The following is a 17,049-nucleotide window of genomic DNA, read 5'->3' as shown; positions in this document are numbered from 1 at the left end:
TTGATGTCACTTGTGGCTCAGTGCCTGATAGGCCAGTGCTGGTGATGTGGGTGGAGTTTGTGTTTGTGATGTCACTTGTGGCTCAGTGCCTGATAGGCCAGTGCTGGTCACGTGGGTGCAGTTTGTTGTTGTGATGTCATTTGTGGATCAGTGCCTGATAGGCCAGTGCTGGTCACGTGGGTGCAGTTTGTGGTTGTGATGTCACTTGTGGCTCAGGGCCTGATAGGCCAGTGTTCGTCACATGGCTGCAGTTTGTGTTTGTGATGTCACTTGTGGCTCAGTGCCTGATAGGCCAGTGCTGGTGATGTGGCTGCAGTTTATATTTGTGATGTCACTTGTGGCTGAGTGCCTGATAGGCCAGTGCTGGTCCTGTGTGTGCAGTTTGTGGTTGTGATGTCACTTGTGGCTCAGTGCCTGATAGGCCAGTGCTGGTCATGAGGGTGCAGTTTGTGGTTGTGATGTCACTTGTGGCTCAGAGCCTGATAGGCCAGTGTTGGTCACATGGCTGCAGTTTGTGTTTGTGATGTCACTTGTGGCTCAGTGCCTGATAGGCCAGTGCTGGTGATGTGGGTGGAGTTTGTGTTTGTGATGTCACTTGTGGCTCAGTGCCTGATAGGCCAGTGCTGGTCACGTGGGTGGAGTTTGTGTTTGTGATGTCATTTGCGGATCAGTGCCTGATAGGCCAGTGCTGGTCATGTGGGTGCAGTTTGTGTTTGTGATGTCACTTGTGGCTCAGTGCCTGATAGGCCAGTGCTGTTCATGTGGGTGCAGTTTCTGTTTGTGATGTCACTTGTGGCTCAGGGCCTGATAGGCCAGTGTTGGTCACGTGGGTGGAGTTTGTGTTTGTGATGTCACTTGTGGCTCAGTGCCTGATAGGCCAGTGCTGGTCACGTGGGTGCAGTTTGTGTTTGTGATGTCACTTGTGGCTGAGTGCCTGATAGGCCAGTGCTGGTCCTGTGGCTGCAGTTTGTGGTTGTGATGTCACTTGTGGCTCAGTGCCTGATAGGCCAATGCTGTTCATGTGGGTGCAGTTTGTGTTTGTGATGTCACTTGTGGCTCAGTGCCTGATAGGCCAGTGCTGGTGATGTGGGTGGAGTTTGTGTTTGTGATGTCACTTGTGGCTCAGTGCCTGATAGGCCAGTGCTGGTCATGTGGATAGAGTTTGTGTTTGTGATGTCACTTGTGGCTCAGTGCCTGATAGGCCAGTGCTGGTGATGTGGGTGGAGTTTGTGTTTGTGATGTCACTTGTGGCTCAGTGCCTGATAGGCCAGTGCTGGTGATGTGGGTGGAGTTTGTGTTTGTGATGTCACTTGTGGCTCAGTGCCTGATAGGCCAGTGCTGGTCACGTGGGTGCAGTTTGTTGTTGTGATGTCATTTGCGGATCAGTGCCTGATAGGCCAGTGCTGGTCACGTGGGTGGAGTTTGTGTTTGTGATGTTACTTGTGGCTCAGTGCCTGATAGGCCAGTGCTGGTCCTGTGTGTGCAGTTTGTGGTTTTGATGTCACTTGTGGCTCAGTGCCTGATAGGCCAGTGCTGGTGATGTGGGTGGAGTTTGTGTTTGTGATGTCACTTGTGGCTCAGTGCCTGATAGGCCAGTGCTGGTCACGTGGGTGCAGTTTGTTGTTGTGATGTCACTTGTGGATCAGTGCCTGATAGGCCAGTGCTGTTCATGTGGGTGGAGTTTGTGTTTGTGATGTCACTTGTGGCTCAGTGCCTGATAGGCCAGTGTTGGTCACATGGCTGCAGTTTATATTTGCGATGTCACTTGTGGCTCAGTGCCTGATAGGCCAGTGCTGGTCATGTGGCTGCAGTTTGTGTTTGTGATGTCACTTGTGGCTCAGGGCCTGATAGGCCAGTGTTCGTCACATGGCTGCAGTTTGTGTTTGTGATGTCACTTGTGGCTCAGTGCCTGAGAGGCCAGTGCTGGTCATGTGGCTGCAGTTTGTGGTTGTGATGTCACTTGTGGCTCAGTGCCTGATAGGCCAGTGCTGGTCATGTGGCTGCAATTTGTGTTTGTGATGTCACTTGTGGCTCAGTGCCTGGTAGGCCAGTGCTGGTCATGTGGCTGCAGTTTGTGGTTGTGATGTCACTTGTGGCTCAGTGCCTGATAGGCCAGTGCTGGTCCTGTGGGTGGAGTTTGTGTTTGTGATGTCACTTGTGGCTCAGTGCCTGATAGGCCAGTGCTGGTGAAGTGGGTGCAGTTTGTGGTTGTGATGTCACTTGTGGCTCAGTGCCTGATAGGCCAGTGCTGGTCATGTGGGTGCAGTTTGTGGTTGTCAGGTCACTTGTGGCTCAGAGCCTGATAGGCCAGTGTTGGTCACATGGCTGCAGTTTGTGGTTTTGATGTCACTTGTGGCTCAGTGCCTGATAGGCCAGTGCTGGTCATGTGGCTGCAGTTTGTGGTTGTGATGTCACTTGTGGCTCAGTGCCTGATAGGCCAGTGCTGGTGATGTGGGTGGAGTTTGTGTTTGTGATGTCACTTGTGGCTCAGGGCCTGATAGGCCAGTGTTGGTCACATGGCTGCAGTTTGTGTTTGTGATGTCACCTGTGGCTCAGTGCCTGATAGGCCAGTGCTGGTCATGTGGGTGCAGTTTGTGGTTGTGATGTCACTTGTGGCTCAGTGCCTGATAGGCCAGTGTTGGTCACATGGCTGCAGTTTGTGGTTGTGATGTCACTTGTGGCTCAGTGCCTGATAGGCCAGTGTTGGTCACATGGCTGCAGTTTGTGTTTGTGATGTCACTTGTGGCTCAGTGCCTGATAGGCCAGTGCTGGTGATGTGGGTGGAGTTTGTGTTTGTGATGTCACTTGTGGCTCAGTGCCTGATAGGCCAGTGTTGGTCACATGGCTGCAGTTTATATTTGCGATGTCACTTGTGGCTCAGTGCCTGATAGGCCAGTGCTGGTCACGTGGGTGCAGTTTGTTGTTGTGATGTCATTTGCGGATCAGTGCCTGATAGGCCAGTGCTGGTGATGTGGGTGCAGTTTGTGTTTGTGATGTCACTTGTGGCTCAGTGCCTGATAGGCCAGTGCTGGTGATGTGGCTGCAGTTTGTGGTTGTGATGTCACTTGTGGCTGAGTGCCTGATAGGCCAGTGCTGGTTTACGTGGCTGCAGTTTGTGTTTGTGATGTCACTTGTGGCTCAGGGCCTGATAGGCCAGTGCTGGTCATGTGGCTGCAGTTTGTGGTTGTGATGTCACTTGTGGCTCAGGGCCTGATAGGCCAGTGTTCGTCACATGGCTGCAGTTTGTGTTTGTGATGTCACTTGTGGCTCAGTGCCTGATAGGCCAGTGCTGGTGATGTGGCTGCAGTTTATATTTGTGATGTCACTTGTGGCTGAGTGCCTGATAGGCCAGTGCTGGTCCTGTGTGTGCAGTTTGTGGTTGTGATTTCACTTGTGGCTCAGAGCCTGATAGGCCAGTGTTGGTCACATGGCTGCAGTTTGTGGTTGTGATGTCACTTGTGGCTCAGTGCCTGATAGGCCAGTGCTGGTCCTGTGTGTGCAGTTTGTGGTTGTGATGTCACTTGTGGCTCAGTGCCTGATAGGCCAGTGCTGGTGATGTGTGTGGAGTTTGTGGTTGTGATGTCACTTGTGGCTCAGTGCCTGATAGGCCAGTGCTGGTCACGTGGGTGCAGTTTGTGGTTGTGATGTCACTTGTGGCTCAGGGCCTGATAGGCCAGTGTTCGTCACATGGCTGCAGTTTGTGTTTGTGATGTCACTTGTGGCTCAGTGCCTGATAGGCCAGTGCTGGTCACGTGGGTGGAGTTTGTGTTTGTGATGTCACTTGTGGCTCAGTGCCTGATAGGCCAGTGCTGTTCATGTGGGTGCAGTTTGTGTTTGTGATGTCACTTGTGGCTCAGTGCCTGATAGGCCAGTGCTGGTGATGTGGGTGGAGTTTGTGGTTGTGATGTCACTTGTGGCTCAGTGCCTGATAGGCCAGTGCTGGTCATGTGGGTGCAGTTTGTGGTTGTGATGTCACTTGTGGCTCAGTGCCTGATAGGCCAGTGCTGGTCCTGTGTGTTCAGTTTGTGGTTTTGATGTCACTTGTGGCTCAGTGCCTGATAGGCCAGTGCTGGTGATGTGGGTGGAGTTTGTGTTTATGATGTCACTTGCGGCTCAGTGCCTGATAGGCCAGTGCTGGTGATGTGGGTGGAGTTTGTGTTTGTGATGTCACTTGTGGCTCAGTGCCTGATAGGCCAGTGCTGGTAACATGGCTGCAGTTTGTTGTTGTGATGTCATTTGCGGATCAGTGCCTGATAGGCCAGTGCTGGTCACGTGGGTGGAGTTTGTGTTTGTGATGTCACTTGTGGCTCAGTGCCTGATAGGCCAGTGCTGTTCATGTGGGTGCAGTTTGTGGTTGTGATGTCACTTGTGGCTCAGTGCCTGATAGGCCAGTGCTGGTGATGTGGCTGCAGTTTGTGTTTGTGATGTCACTTGTGGCTCAGTGCCTGATAGGCTAGTGCTGTTCATGTGGGTGCAGTTTGTGTTTGTGATGTCACTTGTGGCTCAGGGCCTGATAGGCCAGTGTTGGTCACGTGGGTGGAGTTTGTGATTGTGATGTCACTTGTGGCTCAGTGCCTGATAGGCCAGTGCTGGTCCTGTGGGTGCAGTTTGTGGTTGTGATGTCACTTGTGGCTCAGTGCCTGATAGGCCAATGCTGTTCATGTGGGTGCAGTTTGTGGTTGTGATGTCACTTGTGGCTCAGTGCCTGATAGGCCAGTGCTGGTGCTGTGGGTGGAGTTTGTGTTTGTGATGTCACTTGTGGCTCAGTGCCTGATAGGCCAGTGCTGGTCATGTGGATAGAGTTTGTGTTTGTGATGTCACTTGTGGCTCAGTGCCTGATAGGCCAGTGCTGGTCCTGTGTGTGCAGTTTGTGGTTTTGATGTCACTTGTGGCTCAGTGCCTGATAGGCCAGTGCTGGTGATGTGGGTGGAGTTTGTGTTTGTGATGTCACTTGTGGCTCAGTGCCTGATAGGCCAGTGCTGGTGATGTGGGTGCAGTTTGTTGTTGTGATGTCATTTGTGGATCAGTGCCTGATAGGCCAGTGCTGGTTTACGTGGGTGCAGTTTGTGTTTGTGATGTCACTTGTGGCTCAGGGCCTGATAGGCCAGTGTTCGTCACATGGCTGCAGTTTGTGTTTGTGATGTCACTTGTGGCTCAGTGCCTGATAGGCCAGTGCTGGTGATGTGGCTGCAGTTTATATTTGTGATGTCACTTGTGGCTGAGTGCCTGATAGGCCAGTGCTGGTCCTGTGTGTGCAGTTTGTGGTTGTGATGTCACTTGTGGCTCAGTGCCTGATAGGCCAATGCTGTTCATGTGGGTGCAGTTTGTGGTTGTGATGTCACTTGTGGCTCAGTGCCTGATAGGCCAGTGCTGGTCATGAGGGTGCAGTTTGTGGTTGTGATGTCACTTGTGGCTCAGAGCCTGATAGGCCAGTGTTGGTCACATGGCTGCAGTTTGTGGTTGTGATGTCACTTGTGGCTCAGTGCCTGATAGGCCAGTGCTGGTGATGTGGGTGGAGTTTCTGTTTGTGATGTCACTTGTGGCTCAGTGCCTGATAGGCCAGTGCTGGTCACGTGGGTGGAGTTTTTGTTTGTGATGTCATTTGCGGATCAGTGCCTGATAGGCCAGTGCTGGTGATGTGGGTGGAGTTTGTGTTTGTGATGTCACTTGTGGCTCAGTGCCTGATAGGCCAGTGCTGTTCATGTGGGTGGAGTTTGTGTTTGTGATGTCACTTGTGGCTCAGGGCCTGATAGGCCAGTGCTGGTCCTGTGGCTGCAGTTTGTGGTTGTGATGTCACTTGTGGCTCAGTGCCTGATAGGCCAGTGCTGGTGATGTGGGTGGAGTTTGTGTTTGTGATGTCACTTGTGGCTCAGTGCCTGATAGGCCAGTGCTGGTCATGTGGCTGCAGTTTGTGTTTGTGATGTCACTTGTGGCTCAGTGCCTGATAGGCCAATGCTGGTCATGAGGGTGCAGTTTGTGTTTGTGATGTCACTTGTGGCTCAGTGCCTGATAGGCCAGTGCTGGTCCTGTGGCTGCAGTTTGTGGTTGTGATGTCACTTGTGGCTCAGTGCCTGATAGGCCAGTGCTGGTCACGTGGGTGCAGTTTGTGTTTGTGATGTCATTTGCGGATCAGTGCCTGATAGGCCAGTGCTGGTCACGTGGGTGGAGTTTGTGTTTGTGATGTCACTTGTGGCTCAGTGCCTGATAGGCCAGTGTTGGTCACGTGGGTGGAGTTTGTGTTTGTGATGTGACTTGTGGCTCAGTGCCTGATAGGCCAGTGCTGGTCATGTGGGTGCAGTTTGTGGTTGTGATGTCACTTGTGGCTCAGTGCCTGATAGGCCAGTGCTGGTGATGTGGGTGGAGTTTGTGATTGTGATGTCACTTGTGGCTCAGTGCCTGATAGGCCAGTGCTGGTCATGTGGGTGGAGTTTGTGATTGTGATGTCACTTGTGGCTCAGTGCCTGATAGGCCAGTGTTGGTCACGTGGGTGGAGTTTGTGATTGTGATGTGACTTGTGGCTCAGTGCCTGATAGGCCAGTGCTGGTCCTGTGTGTGCAGTTTGTGGTTGTGATGTCACTTGTGGCTCAGGGCCTGATAGGCCAGTGTTCGTCACATGGCTGCAGTTTGTGTTTGTGATGTCACTTGTGGCTCAGTGCCTGATAGGCCAGTGCTGGTCATGTGGGTGGAGTTTGTGTTTGTGATGTCACTTGTGGCTCAGTGCCTGATAGGCCAGTGCTGGTCATGTGGGTGGAGTTTGTGTTTGTGATGTCACTTGTGGCTCAGTGCCTGATAGGCCAGTGCTGGTGATGTGGGTGGAGTTTGTGTTTGTGATGTCACTTGTGGCTGAGTGCCTGATAGGCCAGTGCTGGTCATGTGGGTGCAGTTTGTGGTTCTGATGTCACTTGTGGCTCAGGGCCTGATAGGCCAGTGTTCGTCACATGGCTGCAGTTTGTGTTTGTGATGTCACTTGTGGCTCAGTGCCTGATAGGCCAGTGCTGGTCCTGTGTGTGCAGTTTGTGGTTGTGATGTCACTTGTGGCTCAGAGCCTGATAGGCCAGTGCTGGTCCTGTGTGTGCAGTTTGTGGTTTTGATGTCACTTGTGGCTCAGTGCCTGATAGGCCAGTGCTGGTCACGTGGGTGCAGTTTGTTGTTGTGATGTCATTTGCGGATCAGTGCCTGATAGGCCAGTGCTGGTGATGTGGGTGGAGTTTGTGGTTGTGATGTCACTTGTGGCTCAGTGCCTGATACGCCAGTGCTGGTGATGTGGGTGCAGTTTGTGGTTGTGATGTCACTTGTGGCTCAGTGCCTGGTAGGCCAGTGCTGGTCATGTGGGTGCAGTTTGTGGTTGTGATGTCACTTGTGGCTCAGTGCCTGATAGGCCAGTGCTGGTCCTGTGGGTGGAGTTTGTGTTTGTGATGTCACTTGTGGCTCAGTGCCTGATAGGCCAGTGCTGGTGAAGTGGGTGCAGTTTGTGGTTGTGATGTCACTTGTGGCTCAGTGCCTGATAGGCCAGTGCTGGTCATGTGGGTGCAGTTTGTGGTTGTCAGGTCACTTGTGGCTCAGAGCCTGATAGGCCAGTGTTGGTCACATGGCTGCAGTTTGTGGTTTTGATGTCACTTGTGGCTCAGTGCCTGATAGGCCAGTGCTGGTCATGTGGCTGCAGTTTGTGGTTGTGATGTCACTTGTGGCTCAGTGCCTGATAGGCCAGTGCTGGTGATGTGGGTGGAGTTTGTGTTTGTGATGTCACTTGTGGCTCAGGGCCTGATAGGCCAGTGTTGGTCACATGGCTGCAGTTTGTGTTTGTGATGTCACCTGTGGCTCAGTGCCTGATAGGCCAGTGCTGGTCATGTGGGTGCAGTTTGTGGTTGTGATGTCACTTGTGGCTCAGTGCCTGATAGGCCAGTGTTGGTCACATGGCTGCAGTTTGTGGTTGTGATGTCACTTGTGGCTCAGTGCCTGATAGGCCAGTGTTGGTCACATGGCTGCAGTTTGTGTTTGTGATGTCACTTGTGGCTGAGTGCCTGATATGCCAGTGCTGGTGATGTGGGTGGAGTTTGTGTTTATGATGTCACTTGTGGCTCAGTGCCTGATAGGCCAGTGCTGGTGATGTGGGTGGAGTTTGTGTTTGTGATGTCACTTGTGGCTCAGTGCCTGATAGGCCAGTGTTGGTCACATGGCTGCAGTTTATATTTGCGATGTCACTTGTGGCTCAGTGCCTGATAGGCCAGTGCTGGTCATGTGGCTGCAGTTTGTGTTTGTGATGTCACTTGTGGCTCAGGGCCTGATAGGCCAGTGCTGGTCATGTGGCTGCAGTTTGTGGTTGTGATGTCACTTGTGGCTCAGGGCCTGATAGGCCAGTGTTCGTCACATGGCTGCAGTTTGTGTTTGTGATGTCACTTGTGGCTCAGTGCCTGATAGGCCAGTGCTGGTGATGTGGCTGCAGTTTATATTTGTGATGTCACTTGTGGCTGAGTGCCTGATAGGCCAGTGCTGGTCCTGTGTGTGCAGTTTGTGGTTGTGATTTCACTTGTGGCTCAGAGCCTGATAGGCCAGTGTTGGTCACATGGCTGCAGTTTGTGGTTGTGATGTCACTTGTGGCTCAGTGCCTGATAGGCCAGTGCTGGTCATGTGGGTGGAGTTTGTGTTTGTGATGTCACTTGTGGCTCAGTGCCTGATAGGCCAGTGCTGGTGATGTGGCTGCAGTTTGTTGTTGTGATGTCATTTGCGGATCAGTGCCTGATAGGCCAGTGCTAGTGACGTGGGTGCAGTTTGTTGTTGTGATGTCATTTGCGGATCAGTGCCTGATAGGCCAGTGGTGGTTATCTGGGAGGAGTTTGTGTTTGTGATGTCACTTGTGGCTCAGTGCCTGATAGGCCAGTGCTGGTCACGTGGGTGCACTTTGTTGTTGTGATGTCATTTGCGGATCAGTGCCTGATAGGCCAGTGCTGGTCACGTGGGTGGAGTTTGTGTTTGTGATGTCACTTGTGGCTCAGTGCCTGATAGGCCAGTGCTGTTCATGTGGGTGCAGTTTGTGGTTGTGATGTCACTTGTGGCTCAGTGCCTGATAGGCCAGTGCTGGTGATGTGGCTGCAGTTTGTGTTTGTGATGTCACTTGTGGCTGAGTGCCTGATAGGCCAGTGCTGGTCCTGTGTGTGCAGTTTGTGGTTGTGATGTCCCTTGTGGCTCAGAGCCTGATAGGCCAGTGTTGGTCACATGGCTGCAGTTTGTGGTTGTGATGTCACTTGTGGCTCAGTGCCTGATAGGCCAGTGCTGGTCATGTGGGTGGAGTTTGTGTTTGTGATGTCACTTGTGGCTCAGTGCCTGATAGGCCAGTGCTGGTGATGTGGGTGGAGTTTGTGTTTGTGATGTCACTTGTGGCTCAGTGCCTGATAGGCCAGTGCTGGTGATGTGGGTGGAGTTTGTGTTTGTGATGTCACTTGTGGCTGAGTGCCTGATAGGCCAGTGCTGGTCATGTGGGTGCAGTTTGTTGTTCTGATGTCACTTGTGGCTCAGGGCCTGATAGGCCAGTGTTCGTCACATGGCTGCAGTTTGTGTTTGTGATGTCACTTGTGGCTCAGTGCCTGATAGGCCAGTGCTGGTCCTGTGTGTGCAGTTTGTGGTTGTGATGTCACTTGTGGCTCAGAGCCTGATAGGCCAGTGCTGGTCCTGTGTGTGCAGTTTGTGGTTTTGATGTCACTTGTGGCTCAGTGCCTGATAGGCCAGTGCTGGTCACGTGGGTGCAGTTTGTTGTTGTGATGTCATTTGCGGATCAGTGCCTGATAGGCCAGTGCTGGTGATGTGGGTGGAGTTTGTGGTTGTGATGTCACTTGTGGCTCAGTGCCTGATAGGCCAGTGCTGGTGATGTGGGTGCAGTTTGTGGTTGTGATGTCACTTGTGGCTCAGTGCCTGATATGCCAGTGCTGGTGATGTGTGTGCAGTTTGTGTTTATGATGTCACTTGTGGCTCAGTGCCTGATAGGCCAGTGCTGGTGATGTGGGTGGAGTTTGTGTTTGTGATGTCACTTGTGGCTCAGTGCCTGATAGGCCAGTGTTGGTCACATGGCTGCAGTTTATATTTGCGATGTCACTTGTGGCTCAGTGCCTGATAGGCCAGTGCTGGTCATGTGGGTGGAGTTTGTGTTTGTGATGTCACTTGTGGCTGAGTGCCTGATAGGCCAGTGCTGGTCATGTGGGTGCAGTTTGTGGTTCTGATGTCACCTGTGGCTCAGTGCCTGATAGGCCAGTGCTGGTCCTGTGGCTGCAGTTTGTGTTTGTGATGTCACTTGTGGCTCAGTGCCTGATAGGCCAGTGTTGGTCACATGGCTGCAGTTTGTGTTTGTGATGTCACTTGTGGCTGAGTGCCTGATAGGCCAGTGCTGGTCCTGTGGCTGCAGTTTGTGGTTGTGATGTCACTTGTGGCTCAGTGCCTGATAGGCCAATGCTGTTCATGTGCGTGCAGTTTGTGGTTGTGATGTCACTTGTGGCTCAGTGCCTCATACGCCAGTGCTGGTGATGCGGGTGCTGGTTGTGTTTGTGAGGTCACATTTGGCTGAGTGCCTGATAGGCCAGTGCCGGTCACGTGGGTGCTGTTTGTGGTTGTGCTGTCACTTGTGGCTGAGTGCCTGATAGGCCAGTGCTGGTCATGTGGGTGCAGTTTGTTGTTGTGATGTCACTTGTGGCTCAGTGCCTGATAGGCCAGTGCTGGTCACGTGGGTGCAGTTTGTTGTTGTGATGTCATTTGCGGATCAGTGCCTGATAGGCCAGTGCTGGTCATGTGGGTGCAGTTTGTGGTTGTCAGGTCACTTGTGGCTCAGGGCCTGATAGGCCAGTGTTCGTCACATGGCTGCAGTTTGTGTTTGTGATGTCACTTGTGGCTCAGTGCCTGATAGGCCAGTGCTGGTGATGTGGGTGGAGTTTGTGTTTGTGATGTCACTTGTGGCTCAGTGCCTGATAGGCCAGTGCTGGTGATGTGGCTGCAGTTTGTGGTTGTGATGTCACTTGTGGCTCAGTGCCTGATAGGCCAGTGCTGGTCATGTGGGTGCAGTTTGTGGTTGTGATGTCCCTTGTGGCTCAGTGCCTGATAGGCCAGTGCTGGTGATGTGGGTGGAGTTTGTGGTTGTGATGTCACTTGTGGCTCAGTGCCTGATAGGCCAGTGCTGGTCACGTGGGTGCACTTTGTTGTTGTGATGTCATTTGCGGATCACTGCCTGATAGGCCAGTGCTGGTCACGTGGGTGGAGTTTGTGTTTGTGATGTCACTTGTGGCTCAGTGCCTGATAGGCCAGTGCTGGTGATGTGGGTGGAGTTTGTGGTTGTGATGTCACTTGTGGCTCAGTGCCTGATAGGCCAGTGCTGGTCATGTGGGTGCAGTTTGTGTTTGTGATGTCACTTGTGGCTCAGTGCCTGATAGGCCAGTGCTGGTCCTGTGTGTGCAGTTTGTGGTTGTGATGTCACTTGTGGCTCAGTGCCTGATAGGCCAATGCTGTTCATGTGGCTGCAGTTTGTGTTTGTGATGTCACTTGTGGCTCAGTGCCTGATAGGCCAATGCTGTTCATGTGGGTGCAGTTTGTGGTTGTGATGTCACTTGTGGCTCAGTGCCTGATAGGCCAGTGCTGGTCATGAGGGTGCAGTTTGTGGTTGTGATGTCACTTGTGGCTCAGAGCCTGATAGGCCAGTGTTGGTCACATGGCTGCAGTTTGTGTTTGTGATGTCACTTGTGGCTCAGTGCCTGATAGGCCAGTGCTGGTGATGTGGGTGGAGTTTGTGTTTATGATGTCACTTGTGGCTCAGTGCCTGATAGGCCAGTGCTGGTGATGTGGGTGGAGTTTGTGTTTGTGATGTCACTTGTGGCTCAGTGCCTGATAGGCCAGTGTTGGTCACGTGGGTGCAGTTTGTTGTTGTGATGTCATTTGCGGATCAGTGCCTGATAGGCCAGTGCTGGTCACGTGGGTGGAGTTTGTGTTTGTGATGTCACTTGTGGCTCAGTGCCTGATAGGCCAGTGCTGGTCCTGTGTGTGCAGTTTGTGTTTGTGATGTCACTTGTGGCTCAGTGCCTGATAGGCCAGTGCTGGTGATGTGGGTGGAGTTTGTGTTTGTGATGTCACTTGTGGCTCAGTGCCTGATAGGCCAGTGCTGGTGATGTGGGTGGAGTTTGTGTTTGTGATGTCACTTGTGGCTCAGTGCCTGATAGGCCAGTGCTGGTCCTGTGTGTTCAGTTTGTGGTTTTGATGTCACTTGTGGCTCAGTGCCTGATAGGCCAGTGCTGGTGATGTGGGTGGAGTTTGTGTTTATGATGTCACTTGCGGCTCAGTGCCTGATAGGCCAGTGCTGGTGATGTGGGTGGAGTTTGTGTTTGTGATGTCACTTGTGGCTCAGTGCCTGATAGGCCAGTGCTGGTCACGTGGGTGCAGTTTGTTGTTGTGATGTCATTTGCGGATCAGTGCCTGATAGGCCAGTGCTGGTCACGTGGGTGGAGTTTGTGTTTGTGATGTCACTTGTGGCTCAGTGCCTGATAGGCCAGTGCTGGTCATGTGGGTGCAGTTTGTGGTTGTGATGTCACTTGTGGCTCAGTGCCTGATAGGCCAGTGTTGGTCACATGGCTGCAGTTTGTGTTTGTGATGTCACTTGTGGCTCAGTGCCTGATAGGCCAGTGCTGGTGCTGTGGGTGGAGTTTGTGTTTGTGATGTCACTTGTGGCTCAGTGCCTGATAGGCCAGTGCTGGTGATGTGGGTGGAGTTTGTGTTTGTGATGTCACTTGTGGCTCAGTGCCTGATAGGCCAGTGCTGGTCATGTGGATAGAGTTTGTGTTTGTGATGTCACTTGTGGCTCAGTGCCTGATAGGCCAGTGCTGGTCCTGTGTGTGCAGTTTGTGGTTTTGATGTCACTTGTGGCTCAGTGCCTGATAGGCCAGTGCTGTTCCTGTGGGTGGAGTTTGTGTTTGTGATGTCACTTGTGGCTCAGTGCCTGATAGGCCAGTGCTGGTCACGTGGGTGCAGTTTGTTGTTGTGATGTCATTTGTGGATCAGTGCCTGATAGGGCAGTGCTGGTCACGTGGGTGCAGTTTGTGGTTGTGATGTCACTTGTGGCTCAGGGCCTGATAGGCCAGTGTTCGTCACATGGCTGCAGTTTGTGTTTGTGATGTCACTTGTGGCTCAGTGCCTGATAGGCCAGTGCTGGTGATGTGGCTGCAGTTTATATTTGTGATGTCACTTGTGGCTGAGTGCCTGATAGGCCAGTGCTGGTCCTGTGGCTGCAGTTTGTGGTTGTGATGTCACTTGTGGCTCAGTGCCTGATAGGCCAATGCTGTTCATGTGGCTGCAGTTTGTGTTTGTGATGTCACTTGTGGCTCAGTGCCTGATAGGCCAATGCTGTTCATGTGGGTGCAGTTTGTGGTTGTGATGTCACTTGTGGCTCAGTGCCTGATAGGCCAGTGCTGGTCATGAGGGTGCAGTTTGTGGTTGTGATGTCACTTGTGGCTCAGAGCCTGATAGGCCAGTGTTGGTCACATGGCTGCAGTTTGTGTTTGTGATGTCACTTGTGGCTCAGTGCCTGATAGGCCAGTGCTGGTGATGTGGGTGGAGTTTGTGTTTATGATGTCACTTGTGGCTCAGTGCCTGATAGGCCAGTGCTGGTGATGTGGGTGGAGTTTGTGTTTGTGATGTCACTTGTGGCTCAGTGCCTGATAGGCCAGTGTTGGTCACGTGGGTGCAGTTTGTTGTTGTGATGTCATTTGCGGATCAGTGCCTGATAGGCCAGTGCTGGTCACGTGGGTGGAGTTTGTGTTTGTGATGTCATTTGCGGATCAGTGCCTGATAGGCCAGTGCTGGTCACATGGGTGGAGTTTGTGTTTGTGATGTCACTTGTGGCTCAGTGCCTGATAGGCCAGTGCTGGTGATGTGGGTGGAGTTTGTGTTTGTGATGTCACTTGTGGCTCAGTGCCTGATAGGCCAGTGCTGGTGATGTGGGTGGAGTTTGTGTTTGTGATGTCACTTGTGGCTCAGTGCCTGATAGGCCAGTGCTGGTCCTGTGTGTTCAGTTTGTGGTTTTGATGTCACTTGTGGCTCAGTGCCTGATAGGCCAGTGCTGGTGATGTGGGTGGAGTTTGTGTTTATGATGTCACTTGCGGCTCAGTGCCTGATAGGCCAGTGCTGGTGATGTGGGTGGAGTTTGTGTTTGTGATGTCACTTGTGGCTCAGTGCCTGATAGGCCAGTGCTGGTCACGTGGGTGCAGTTTGTTGTTGTGATGTCATTTGCGGATCAGTGCCTGATAGGCCAGTGCTGGTCACGTGGGTGGAGTTTGTGTTTGTGATGTCACTTGTGGCTCAGTGCCTGATAGGCCAGTGCTGGTCATGTGGGTGCAGTTTGTGGTTGTGATGTCACTTGTGGCTCAGGGCCTGATAGGCCAGTGTTGGTCACATGGCTGCAGTTTGTGTTTGTGATGTCACTTGTGGCTCAGTGCCTGATAGGCCAGTGCTGGTGCTGTGGGTGGAGTTTGTGTTTGTGATGTCACTTGTGGCTCAGTGCCTGATAGGCCAGTGCTGGTGATGTGGGTGGAGTTTGTGTTTGTGATGTCACTTGTGGCTCAGTGCCTGATAGGCCAGTGCTGGTCATGTGGATAGAGTTTGTGTTTGTGATGTCACTTGTGGCTCAGTGCCTGATAGGCCAGTGCTGGTCCTGTGTGTGCAGTTTGTGGTTTTGATGTCACTTGTGGCTCAGTGCCTGATAGGCCAGTGCTGGTGATGTGGGTGGAGTTTGTGTTTGTGATGTCACTTGTGGCTCAGTGCCTGATAGGCCAGTGCTGGTCACGTGGGTGCAGTTTGTTGTTGTGATGTCATTTGTGGATCAGTGCCTGATAGGGCAGTGCTGGTCACGTGGGTGCAGTTTGTGGTTGTGATGTCACTTGTGGCTCAGGGCCTGATAGGCCAGTGTTCGTCACATGGCTGCAGTTTGTGTTTGTGATGTCACTTGTGGCTCAGTGCCTGATAGGCCAGTGCTGGTGATGTGGCTGCAGTTTATATTTGTGATGTCACTTGTGGCTGAGTGCCTGATAGGCCAGTGCTGGTCCTGTGTGTGCAGTTTGTGGTTGTGATGTCACTTGTGGCTCAGTGCCTGATAGGCCAGTGCTGGTCATGAGGGTGCAGTTTGTGGTTGTGATGTCACTTGTGGCTCAGAGCCTGATAGGCCAGTGTTGGTCACATGGCTGCAGTTTGTGGTTGTGATGTCACTTGTGGCTCAGTGCCTGATAGGCCAGTGCTGGTGATGTGGGTGGAGTTTGTGTTTATGATGTCACTTGTGGCTCAGTGCCTGATAGGCCAGTGCTGGTGATGTGGGTGGAGTTTGTGTTTGTGATGTCACTTGTGGCTGAGTGCCTGATAGGCCAGTGTTGTTCACATGGCTGCAGTTTGTGTTTGTGATGTCACTTGTGGCTCAGTGCCTGATAGGCCAGTGCTGGTCACGTGGGTGCAGTTTGTGTTTGTGATGTCATTTGCGGATCAGTGCCTGATAGGCCAGTGCTGGTGATGTGGGTGGAGTTTGTGTTTGTGATGTCACTTGTGGCTCAGTGCCTGATAGGCCAGTGCTGTTCATGTGGGTGGAGTTTGTGTTTGTGATGTCACTTGTGGCTCAGTGCCTGATAGGCCAGTGTTGGTCACGTGGGTGGAGTTTGTGTTTGTGATGTCACTTGTGGCTCAGTGCCTGATAGGCCAGTGCTGGTGACGTGGGTGCAGTTTGTTGTTGTGATGTCATTTGTGGATCAGTGCCTGATAGGCCAGTGCTGGTCACGTGGGTGCAGTTTGTGGTTGTGATGTCACTTGTGGCTTAGGGCCTGATAGGCCAGTGTTCGTCACATGGCTGCAGTTTGTGTATGTGATGTCACTTGTGGCTCAGTGCCTGATAGGCCAGTGCTGGTGATGTGGCTGCAGTTTATATTTGTGATGTCACTTGTGGCTGAGTGCCTGATAGGCCAGTGCTGGTCCTGTGTGTGCAGTTTGTGGTTGTGATGTCACTTGTGGCTCAGTGCCTGATAGGCCAATGCTGTTCATGTGGGTGCAGTTTGTGGTTGTGATGTCACTTGTGGCTCAGTGCCTGATAGGCCAGTGCTGGTCATGAGGGTGCAGTTTGTGGTTGTGATGTCACTTGTGGCTCAGAGCCCGATAGGCCAGTGTTGGTCACATGGCTGCAGTTTGTGGTTGTGATGTCACTTGTGGCTCAGTGCCTGATAGGCCAGTGCTGGTGATGTGGGTGGAGTTTGTGTTTGTGATGTCACTTGTGGCTCAGTGCCTGATAGGCCCGTGCTGGTCACGTGGGTGGAGTTTGTGGTTGTGATGTCACTTGTGGCTCAGTGCCTGATAGGCCAGTGTTGGTCACGTGGGTGGAGTTTGTGTTTGTGATGTCACTTGTGGCTGAGTGCCTGATAGGCCAGTGCTGGTCATGTGGGTGCAGTTTGTGGTTGTGATGTCACTTGTGGATCAGTGCCTGATAGGCCAGTGCTGGTGATGTGGGTGGAGTTTGTGATTGTGATGTCACTTGTGGCTCAGTGCCTGATAGGCCAGTGCTGGTCATGTAGGTGCAGTTTGTGGTTGTGATGTCACTTGTGGCTCAGTGCCTGATAGGCCAGTGCTGGTGCTGTGGGTGGAGTTTGTGTTTGTGATGTCACTTGTGGCTCAGTGCCTGATAGGCCAGTGCTGCATATGTGTGTGCAGGTTTGTTTGTGATGTCACTTGTGGCTCAGTGCCTGAGAGGCCAGTGCTGGTGATGTGGCTGCAGTTTGTGTTTGTGATGTCACTTGTGGCTCAGGGCCTGATAGGCCAGTGCTGGTCACGTGGGTGCACTTTGTTGTTGTGATGTCATTTGCGGATCAGTGCCTGATAGGCCAGTGCTGGTCACGTGGGTGGAGTTTGTGTTTGTGATGTCACTTGTGGCTCAGTGCCTGATAGGCCAGTGCTGGTGATGTGGGTGGAGTTTGTGGTTGTGATGTCACTTGTGGCTCAGTGCCTGATAGGCCAGTGCTGGTCATGTGGGTGCAGTTTGTGGTTGTGATGTCACTTGTGGCT

Source organism: Apteryx mantelli, chromosome 20, assembly GCF_036417845.1.
Source record: "Apteryx mantelli isolate bAptMan1 chromosome 20, bAptMan1.hap1, whole genome shotgun sequence".
NCBI lineage: Eukaryota > Metazoa > Chordata > Aves > Apterygiformes > Apterygidae > Apteryx > Apteryx mantelli.
The sequence above is the reverse complement of the archived record's forward strand: the minus strand, read 5'-3'. Positions refer to the sequence as shown.